This window comes from Fukomys damarensis, unplaced genomic scaffold, assembly GCF_012274545.1.
Source record: "Fukomys damarensis isolate Sample0158 unplaced genomic scaffold, DMR_v1.0_HiC HiC_scaffold_33, whole genome shotgun sequence".
Classification (NCBI taxonomy): domain Eukaryota; kingdom Metazoa; phylum Chordata; class Mammalia; order Rodentia; family Bathyergidae; genus Fukomys; species Fukomys damarensis.
Window position 1 is genome coordinate 5,608,201 of NW_022900945.1, and position 9,916 is coordinate 5,618,116.

Here is a 9,916-nt window from a genome sequence, read left to right on the forward strand (position 1 = left end):
TGAGAGCTTTGTGGATGATGCCGATTATTCCAGAGGAAATTAATGTGTACAAGTTAATCAAAGGAATTTCTCCGGCATTGACTTTTCCCTTTCTGCTCTTTAATTAGCTCTTCAAGAGCAGCTCCTGAACATGTCTAAAAATAGTCAGAAGCCTGGTCAGGAGATACATTCACAACCTGTTTTTCTTCCCCTACATTTCAACAGTGGCTCACTTTGCACCTTGGTGTCATGAAGTAGATAGCTTTGCATATTTTTTCTCTTTTCAAATTTTGCATCTATGATAAAAAGACATGTCAAGAGGTTCTATTCATTTTACAAATATATTTAAAAGCATGCATTGCTCTTGCATAGAACCTTGTAGTTTGCCAAACTCTTTAATATAAATAATCTAACTTTTCTCCCTTGGATGTACATAGGTTATATTAATGTTGAAAGCAATGGCTGTGGCCCCATCTCTCTCGTGAGCCAGGGTTTCCGGAATTCCCAAGGATGTATTCAATCTTGTCTCATCGTCTTGTGTGTTGCTTATTGTGCTCACAAAGAGGTGACCGTTTGCTGTCTCAGTTTATTCTGGTTGGTTTTGCTAATGTTCTCCGTTCTCAAAACTACTATGAAAATATTCTCTGGTGCCTCTGCTTGCTGTAATAATGCTATATGTATATTGACTCCTGGGTTGACAGAGAAGGACTGTGTTCATCATGGAAGTGGAGAGAATGCTTGCACTACATTTTCTTCTCTTCCTCTTCCACTGCATGTTACATTTGTGTCACATACGCAGATACTTTGAGCAGGCTCCTCGGGGCAAGCTTAGAGAAACACTCGCACCAGAAGTGCTCTAGACTGGAGTGAGTCTGCTACACATCTTCCCATTGGGGTTTTTGGACAAGCTTAGGAAGTAGTAGGGTGAAGTACTACTGGTCCTATACTATGTATTAGAAACTAAATATAAGGTAGTCTAGTCATTTTAAAATTAAAAAAATAAATATTAAGAATTATCTGGTTGTACTAAGAAATCACCTGTCTTTTTGTCTTAACCTGCATCTTCTCAATTATTTGTTTAAAACTATAGTATTCTTTTTATCTTCTTGATATATGAACTTCAGTGTCTCTAAATAACAAAAGAAAATATCTAGGCAGGGATGGATCTCACATGAATGGAGTTTGGATGCAGAGACTGGCAGGTACTGGAGTGATTAGATTCCAGATGGTGGATATGGGCTACATAATCTCCATCATCCCTTCTCCATCCTTTCGATGTCAGTAATCCCATAGCCAGATTGAAAACCAAAGCCACAACAAACTCTGCTGATGCAAAGGGAAGAGATCTGGGCTTTTATTAGAAGAAATGCCAGGAGCTCTGGGAGGAGTAACTCAAAGCAGAATGGCTCGAAGTTTACAGAGATAATCAGAGGAAAGGCTGCAGTAGTGGCTTCCGTGTTTAGATAAGAAAACAGTGGAAAGAAGCAGCTTGTGCCTCTCTAACTCCATTCTAGTGTATGGTATAGAGGTGCTGAACTGACCCATGGCTTTTGGAGTTTGAAGAGGGAGAGAATAAAACAGAAGGAAGGACTAGCCCTCTGGGAAATGACCCATTTTTACACCACAGCATCCACTGAACGGTACTCCTGATGAAACTGGAATAGGCAAGTCAAAGTCAAAGTCCTTCACCTGGAAGGAGGCTCAGGAGAGCCCATCTTCAATTTGTTAGCGGGGTGGAGAAGACTCATCATGGCCACAACTTTTTTCTGAAACATCTTCTACTCCTTAGCTTTCCCCTTGAACTGCAAAAATTCATACTCCCAAGTACTTGAGCCGCAAAGACACAGAGCTCTGCCTGACAACTCCTACAGGTGGATTTATGTCATTTAGCTTAGCCCTGGTAACCATAGAAAACACTCTTATGAATGATGTAAGGATTGCTTTTAAATCGCTGCTCTTGTTTACATGATAAAAGCGAATTCAGACAACTTCAGTAATCTCCCAAAGACTCACATCAGAAAAGAAACGCAGTTTTTCTTTCCAGATGGGTAAACTGAGACAGTTGAAATGTGCTTCTCCTGATAACAGCAAAAAGGAGCAGCGTTGGGAATATAATGCTGCAGGCCTGGTTCCTGGTTCCCTGTTCTCATCAATAAAACACAGTCAACACCTTGCTCTGATTGCTGTATTGACATGCCCCAATTCTCCCACTAATTCTAAATTGTATTTGTATTTAGATATAAATTGTATTTAACCTTTCCAGCAGAAGCTTTACTTTTTAAATCATTTCTAAGAGCTCTTAGGAGAACACATTGGAATCCAGTCTTGTAATCCCAGGGGAGAAAGCAACGTGAAGGTTAAATGACTAACCATTGGTCACGCGGACTGCTATTGCCAGTGTAAATGATAACTTGTAAGATGGCATTCCTTCTACTTCTGTGAATGCTTGAACATTTTTATAGCAAAGCATTTAAACTGACACCAAAATCAAAATATGACAAAGTAGAAATTGTATCCATTTGCTCACTAAGCTCACTTTTTACAAAACACTTTTAATAGCTCTATGTCTTTAATTCCTTTGTTTCCCAAACCCTGTTGGCTCATAGTAAGAGATTTACATGCATATAATGAACATAGTATGTTAAGTGACTCCAGGAAAAATAGTGAAGGCTTGAACAGCACACTGCCTTGGTGTATTTGTGTCAGCTACTGACATTAATACACTCTGTTCCCAGCGCAAGTGATATCACTATTTGAGGTGAAAGACACTGAGTATAGGATTGAAAGGGAACAGACTGACGAAACTTCCCAGTAACTCAGAATATTGGCATGTGGCAAGGAAATTGAAAATTTCCCCAGTACTTTCAGAAATTTCTATTTAAATAGAAAGCCTTCTAGTGGGAAATAACATGCAGCTCATATTTTAATACAAAATCAACAAGATGGTGGTTTTTAAGACTTGGTGATAGAACTCCAAATACAGTGGGGCAAGAAAGAAGTAGAATGTGCAAAATATAGAAGGAAATACTGGGAAAAACCCTTTACATGTCTGAATATTTCATACAGGATGCAGTATTTTATGAAATTTAAGCAGAAGGATGACATAATTTTTTTATTCTTAAACTGAGGTGATCAGAGAGAAAAAAACAGAAATCAAAAAAATAATTTCAGGGTATTTGAATAATGTAGATGTGCCAGAGACCCGTGCAGTAAGTCCCTAGTCCCCACCTGCCAAGCATGTGATGCAGGCCTGAGAGAAAAACACACTAAGAAACAGAACTTGTGCCAGGACGACCAATGTCGGTGCAACCAACAAAGGCACCAGCCAGTCCCAGGCACCAACTTTTGTTGGCAGTCAATTGGGGTAAAGGCAAGCTATGTGCAGTTTCTAGGGAAATTAATGTAAACAAGGCTCATAAAGGACAAGACAAAGCATTCTCAAATTAGGAACAGAATAGACAAAATACAGGGTTGTAATTAGAACGTTGTCTTTCCAGTCTGAAGTTTTTAGTTGTGGGAATGGAATTTGGGTGCAAGTTACTCTGACTCTGGCTTCAGCTGGACTCACTTCTGCAAACAATCAGATTGTGGAGTTCACTCCTCACAGCCTGCTTGGGCGTCATCAGCATTACAGTCCTCTGCATAGCTAAGAGCTAATAAATACATGTCCAACATACTATAGTTACATGGTCAAAAGCAGGAGTCCTACTTGAGAGCTAATGTAGAGGTAGAATTAATTAGAAATATGAGAAACATCAAAGAGTGTTCTGCAACATTGGGTGCATGGTGGCCATGCAAGATGGAAAACATGCAAATCTGTTGAGAAAACATTGAGATTTGGAAATTTTCCTTGGCCTGGTTATGGGAGTCTTGATTTAAAATGTCCGGCAGTTAACAAGAGAGGCATAGCAGGAGCTCAGTCAGGATATGAGGGAGAAATTCTTACAGCACTGTGGTTATTGAGTTGTCAGGTAACCTAGAAAGATTGCTCCAAGTTCCAAGAGACCAGAAGATTGAACTACGGAAATGCCACATGATCTGTTAGTGACATCTTTGTAATCTGTGTTGTAAAGCACTAAAGATGCACTAATATAAACAGAATATTTCACTTCAGACCATGTACACACACACACACAAACGCACACACACCACTTTGAAGCTCAGAAAAAAAAATCTCTGTCTGTAAAGCGGGGAAGTTTCTACTCACTCAAAAGGGCATCCTCTTGCTGTTATGTGGATGTGACTTCAGAGTCCCCTCAAAATTTCATGAGTTGGAAGCCCGGTCTTCAGGATGACCCTGTGGACATGGAAGGCTCTTTAAGGGGTGGGGCCTGGTGGGGGTGAAGTACATCAATGGGGCCAGCATGTGTTGGGAACAGGGAAAGGAAACGATACTAGAATTCCTGCAGTGAGCCATAGTCTGCACAAGGCAAAGTAATTAATATACAGACAGGAATGAGACTTAGAGAAGAAGCTGGGCTTTAGGCCTGATCACTGCTGCTCTAGGCAGCAAAGACGAAAGACCCTGTTCTTGCCACACCATCATCTGGTGAATTGCGAGTAGCAGATGACTCAGAGGGCTGCAGTGATAATTCCAGAACAATGAGGAATTTATGCAGATGGGACCCTAGCTCAGGAAGAGCTTACATGGATTAGGATTTGTCCCTCCCTACGATGTCTTCAGCTGATGTCATCCTTTCCTGGAGCATCACAGCATCAGGGGACCATTGAGGTCAGCTGTGGCCAGAGATGAAAACAGTTATGTCTCGACTGTAGGAGACATAGCTGGCCTGTAGGAGGAAAATTGGCCCTAATCACGATGATTTAATTGTGAAACAAATTTCCCCCCACATTATGCAGAATTGCTGCCAACATTCTTGCAGAGGTAGGTGGGTTGTTACACAGAACAGACTCGGACTTCTCCCAGGCTCTCACTTCCTGTCTTGCCTTGGGATCTTTTTCACTCACGGTCCTGTCCCCCATGAGGCCTTCTGACATGTCATCTTCTCCAGCAGCCTGGTGCCGTGCTCCTGAACTTCCAGACTGAACTGAATAACCCTCTTTTATTTACAAAGTGCCCGCTCTCAGGTATTTTGCGATAGCAATAGAAAACTGAGTAATGTACTTCTGAAAGAAGAAACCGACGTAGAGGACTTCAAAGACACCTAAGAACAGCAAAGTAAAGAAAAACTTTCTAACAAATGGAACCATGCTAAATGAAAGTTTGGCTAGATGAGAGTGAATTTCCAGGCACTGCAGTGGTGTGTGATGGTACACGCAGCACGTAAGAGACCTACATTAAATGAGGAAGACTGATTGATTTTTGAGAGTTGTTAATGATGATAATGAAATAATAAATAAGCGGTTCTTTAAAGCGCCCCCTAAAACTGATTTCTGTCCAGCCTTATGTTTAAGATTTTACCTCAAGCAGCTCTCTGATCAATTTTTTAGAACTTTACGCATAAGGGCTGATCTGAAGACAAGGTTTTCATGTGGTGACAGAGCTATAAAGGTGACTTGTCACTCATCTCACGGAAATGCTGCACCTGACGTCAGACATAACCAGGAAATCACATAAGACCTCCACACAGAATTATCACTTTGCCAATATCTTTATTTTGAACATGGTAGATTTCCTTGATATTTTAAAGTTCAGCTCCCCCTTCATTTCAGTCTCTCCCTTTACGACCCAGGTAGAATCACAGAGCTGAAATGGCCAGAAAGGTCCCTGGCAAATCCATCATCAGGCAGAATGATGGTTTTTACATAAGGAAGGCAAGGAAGGCCAAAATATTTTCATCATAACAATTTCATGACTTTTTAGTTCTGAAATTTACATGTTTTGTATACAGACATATGAAGTACATAGGAATAAGCATTTGATCCTAAGACCATTTCCACAACCTATCTAGCTTCAATTTTAAATTAAATACATTTTTATTGAAGGAGTTCGCATGTGACTCTTTTAATATTCATCAGAGTCACTTTACGGAGACTTTTTGTCTTCAAGGTTTTAAAAAGAACTTTGAAAAGAACTGGGGCTTAACCCAGTCATCCTGTCTGCCCACAATTCTTTTCTCTCCACTCAAATTGGGGACAAACAATGACAACTTCAAAACTCCTGGGGTCTTATATACATATTTCTTCGAGGAATTTACATGTTAGGAGCCTGAGGTAGTATTATTTTGCCACATGATCCACACTCTGTAATATTCCTTAATCATTCATTTCTAATATTGAAAGTCAATAATTATTCTCAAGCAAAATGTTACAGGTCTCATTGTCACCACTATAATACTCTTACTGTGCTGGAAGTGACCTGTGTCTCAATTTTAGCCACAGTGACCAATCAACAGTATCCATCAAGTTTTGTTTTTAAGAAAACTATTAGCTTACTTTTATAGTGAACTTTACACACACACAATCTCCAAGAGCCTTTACCTAATATTCCAGCATTGCTGTATTTATTTTCCTTTTTCTATATGAACCATCCATTCACATTTTAAGTTCTACATTTTCTTCTTTGTTAAGTCTTCAGTGTTCCTGCAATGCTTCTGAATGAGAATGATGTGTACCATTGTCAAAGACACGTTCCCTTGGAACCCCTCGAAGGGGTCTGTTGGGCTTTCTAAAGCTCAGGCTTAATATGTAAAACACTTTTTAAATTGTTGTACAGCACCCTCTTTCTTTTTAAAACATGACACAACTCTCTGCTTCTGGGTGCAATTAGGACAGAATATATGAAAAATGTCAGCAAGAATAACAGTTGAATGTTTGGCATTGAACATGTGCTAGAATCGTTTTAGGACGATCCTATGTTGGAAATTCTAGCCAGAAAAAGGTCAGCTTTTCTGGCCAGAGCAATTAACAAAGCAGCACTAATTTCTTCCACAATAGCACACAGACAGAAAATATGTGGATTATTTTTCCATTCTAAGTGAAATTTGGTATCTCAGTACCTTACCTAATAATATTGGAAAAATATGAACAGTATATAAGTCATTTAACTCTGCACAGCACAAAATATGCAGGATGTCCATCTCTATCATTTAGTTTGACAGGAAAAGTACATGCTTTGTTTTGTCCATATAGATGCAGATTCTGATCAATGAGTTGTTACCAGGGATTTATTTTGTACTTGGAACTGTCACACTTGTGCTGCAGTCAGATGCCGTCAATGAAGATGATAAGGATAATCTGTCCAGACAAAGGCATGGAACAGATAAAATGTTCCGATTTCATTTCGCACATATTGAACATGTGTATTAAGCATTAGGTGTCTTCTATGTGCATGAGTGAAGATTATTGAGAGCATTTCCAAGTGCTAACTGTGGCTTCGACATGGTCTGAGGTAATATGTTGAGACTGTATTAATTAACAAAGTATTGTGCATTTGGAAAATGTTTCCACCTGTCTTCCAAACTATCTAATTATCACCACAGTGAATATTTCAGTTCAACGCCTCTATACGTTAAGCTCTTCTCTAAAAGTTACAAATATATTTTCATGCGTGCGTGAAAGGAAGAGGCATCAATCTAAGAGCTTGGGGTATGCAACCGTATTGTAATCATTTAATATTATGATTTTCTGTCATTTTACTTTGAGGTCTCTTTCTAGTTAGAATAAGAAACATTATTTTCTCTTAGGAAAAATTTATTTAAGCCAAAAAGAAAAAAGCTTAAGTTGAAGGAACATGTACTGTGGGAGTGATGTGTCAGTTTGGCAGTGTGAGGTCTGTACACAAACGCCCGAGGTGTTTGAGTTACTTAGCTTGGGGCAAAGCGCTGTCTCACCACACTCCTAATCTAAGTGCTTTGCTATACTATATACTACTGGAAATCCTGGGACAGTGATTATCTCCATCCTAGAAATCCCTGCTATTTTAAAGACAGGATAGAATTGGACTAGAAAAGGTTTGTATGAAAAGACACAGTTTTAAAAAGAAATGCTTGGGTTACCAAGTGTAACTGTACCACTGATGCATTTTTTGTCAATCTCGAGAACGGAATGTGCCTATTCTTTGTTCTATGATGAGCTTTGCATATTTGCTCCCTTTATGGTTACAAAATAACCACAAATATCACAGTATTTTGGGCTCTTTCATGATGTAGATAAGGCAACAATGGAAATACATACTGTATGCACAGGCATGTGTTATTTAGGCTATGACTGATTATGCATAAAATAGCAAAGAAAAAGATGGAAGGAAAGAAGGAAGGGAAGGGAGGGAGAGAGGAAGGGAAGGTCCAGTTAGTTAATCAGTCAGGTCTCCATCAAGTTTCCTGGTTGCAGTTTTCTGTTCCTGATGAGAAATAACAGTGTCCTCATGTCCTTGCCATAAAAAGAACGAATGACAGAAATGAGAGTCAAACTCAGAAACCATGATTTCTAGACCAATCTCCTTGTACTCTAGCAGCAGCATACGTACAGTCCTCCCAGAAGTAGCCCAACAAATGGACTGCAAAGAGCACAGGAGAAACCTCTGGAGGAGGAGTAAAGAGACCAAGTCATGAGAACTTTGATGACCGTGCAAGCTGTTAGGACCAGTTTCCTCTCTGAAAAACTTTTCCTTGTCTCATGTGATCTATTGTGAAAATATTAGGCGTAATTATAACTCTACATTTCTGTCCTTCCTCCTGTGACACCGATCCTTGTTGCTGACCATGATTCCTAACCCATGTTCTCCCACAGATTTCTCATTTCCACGTTTCCTACTTTGAGATGGGTGAGGAAACCAGACAGAAGCCATGCAGCACTGGTGTTTGCCAGACAGCTCTCTTCTGTCCCTCTCCTGGCTGCAACTGCACCCCAAGGACGCTGTCTGTGACCTACGACCCTGGAGAGAGTCATCTGTTCTCTCTCCCTTGGAGAACAAGTCAAAGTTCAGGAAGGAAAAGAGCCAAAACTCCAGAGGTTTAAAGAGCAGTTCTTCCAAACTTAGGATTCTGGAGGTAAATGGATGAGGGACAAGAACGAACTGAAGAGAACTCATACTGAAATTCGTTATGCTCTTGAGAAATTCTGTTCCCTCTGAAGTCCTTCCTCTTACTCACTGGCTGATTAACAGATCGGAAGTTTTGTTTGCACTGCACTTTGATAAAAACTCTGCTATGACACATATTTTAGATAAATTTCACATGTTTAGATTTGACTTTTGTAACTGACCTGCTACAAGGGAAGAATCTGTTTTATTTATGTCTATCACTTCAGCACCCTACTCAGTGTTATATAACAAGCCCCGAGCACTTTTTGGGGTGGGGACAAGATGAAAGGGCGTGATGAAGAGAGGAGAAATGAGTGAATTTTCTTTATTCTTTAAAGAAGATTGCTTTGCTTTTATCATCTCTGCTTGCAGTGCTGTAATTTTAACCTAGATTTTAGCACAAAATATTTTTAAAGATGTGTTTTCTCAGGTAATAAGATAATTGTAATAACTGCTGCTCAAAAGATATTTGTACCTTAGTATCCATTTTGGTTGCTTGGCTTAAAACAAAACAGAAATTTTCTCCAGTCAGTATTTTCTCTGTGACACAGCAGACATATGTAAATGGCAATCACAAAGTGTTTTAATCAGTTTTTCTTCTGCCTATGGAATTATTTTTGTTTCCAGTTCTAAAAACCAAAAGAAAAGAGTTATGCATTTTAAAAAAATCTAGATGATTTGCCTTTTGATTCGAGATCTGGGCACTCATTCTTGTGCTGCAATTAGAATCAAGCAAATCAGTAAGCACCACTAAGAGGACGTCCTGTGTGAATTTAAATAGCTGATATTTTTAGTTCACTTTTCCCAATGTTAAGCCACTGTTCCACACACATTAGAGGAATTTTTAGGTCAAGTATTTACCTAACCAATTTCTGGATATATATTTTTTGCTGTTGTTTTGAGGTAAGAACTTGACATTTATCTTTTTTTTTTTTTTTTTTTTTTTTTTTGTTT

General features: G+C 39.2%; 1 non-coding gene across 1 annotated transcript; it reads right to left on the minus strand.

Moving 5' to 3' along the window:
• Window positions 1-6,242: 6,242 nt before the first annotated feature.
• On the minus strand, window positions 6,243-6,372 carry LOC117284062. The gene has a single exon (XR_004515149.1). It is a non-coding gene; the product is annotated as a small nucleolar RNA SNORA1 (small nucleolar RNA).
• Between the last annotated feature and the right edge of the window lie 3,544 nt (window positions 6,373-9,916).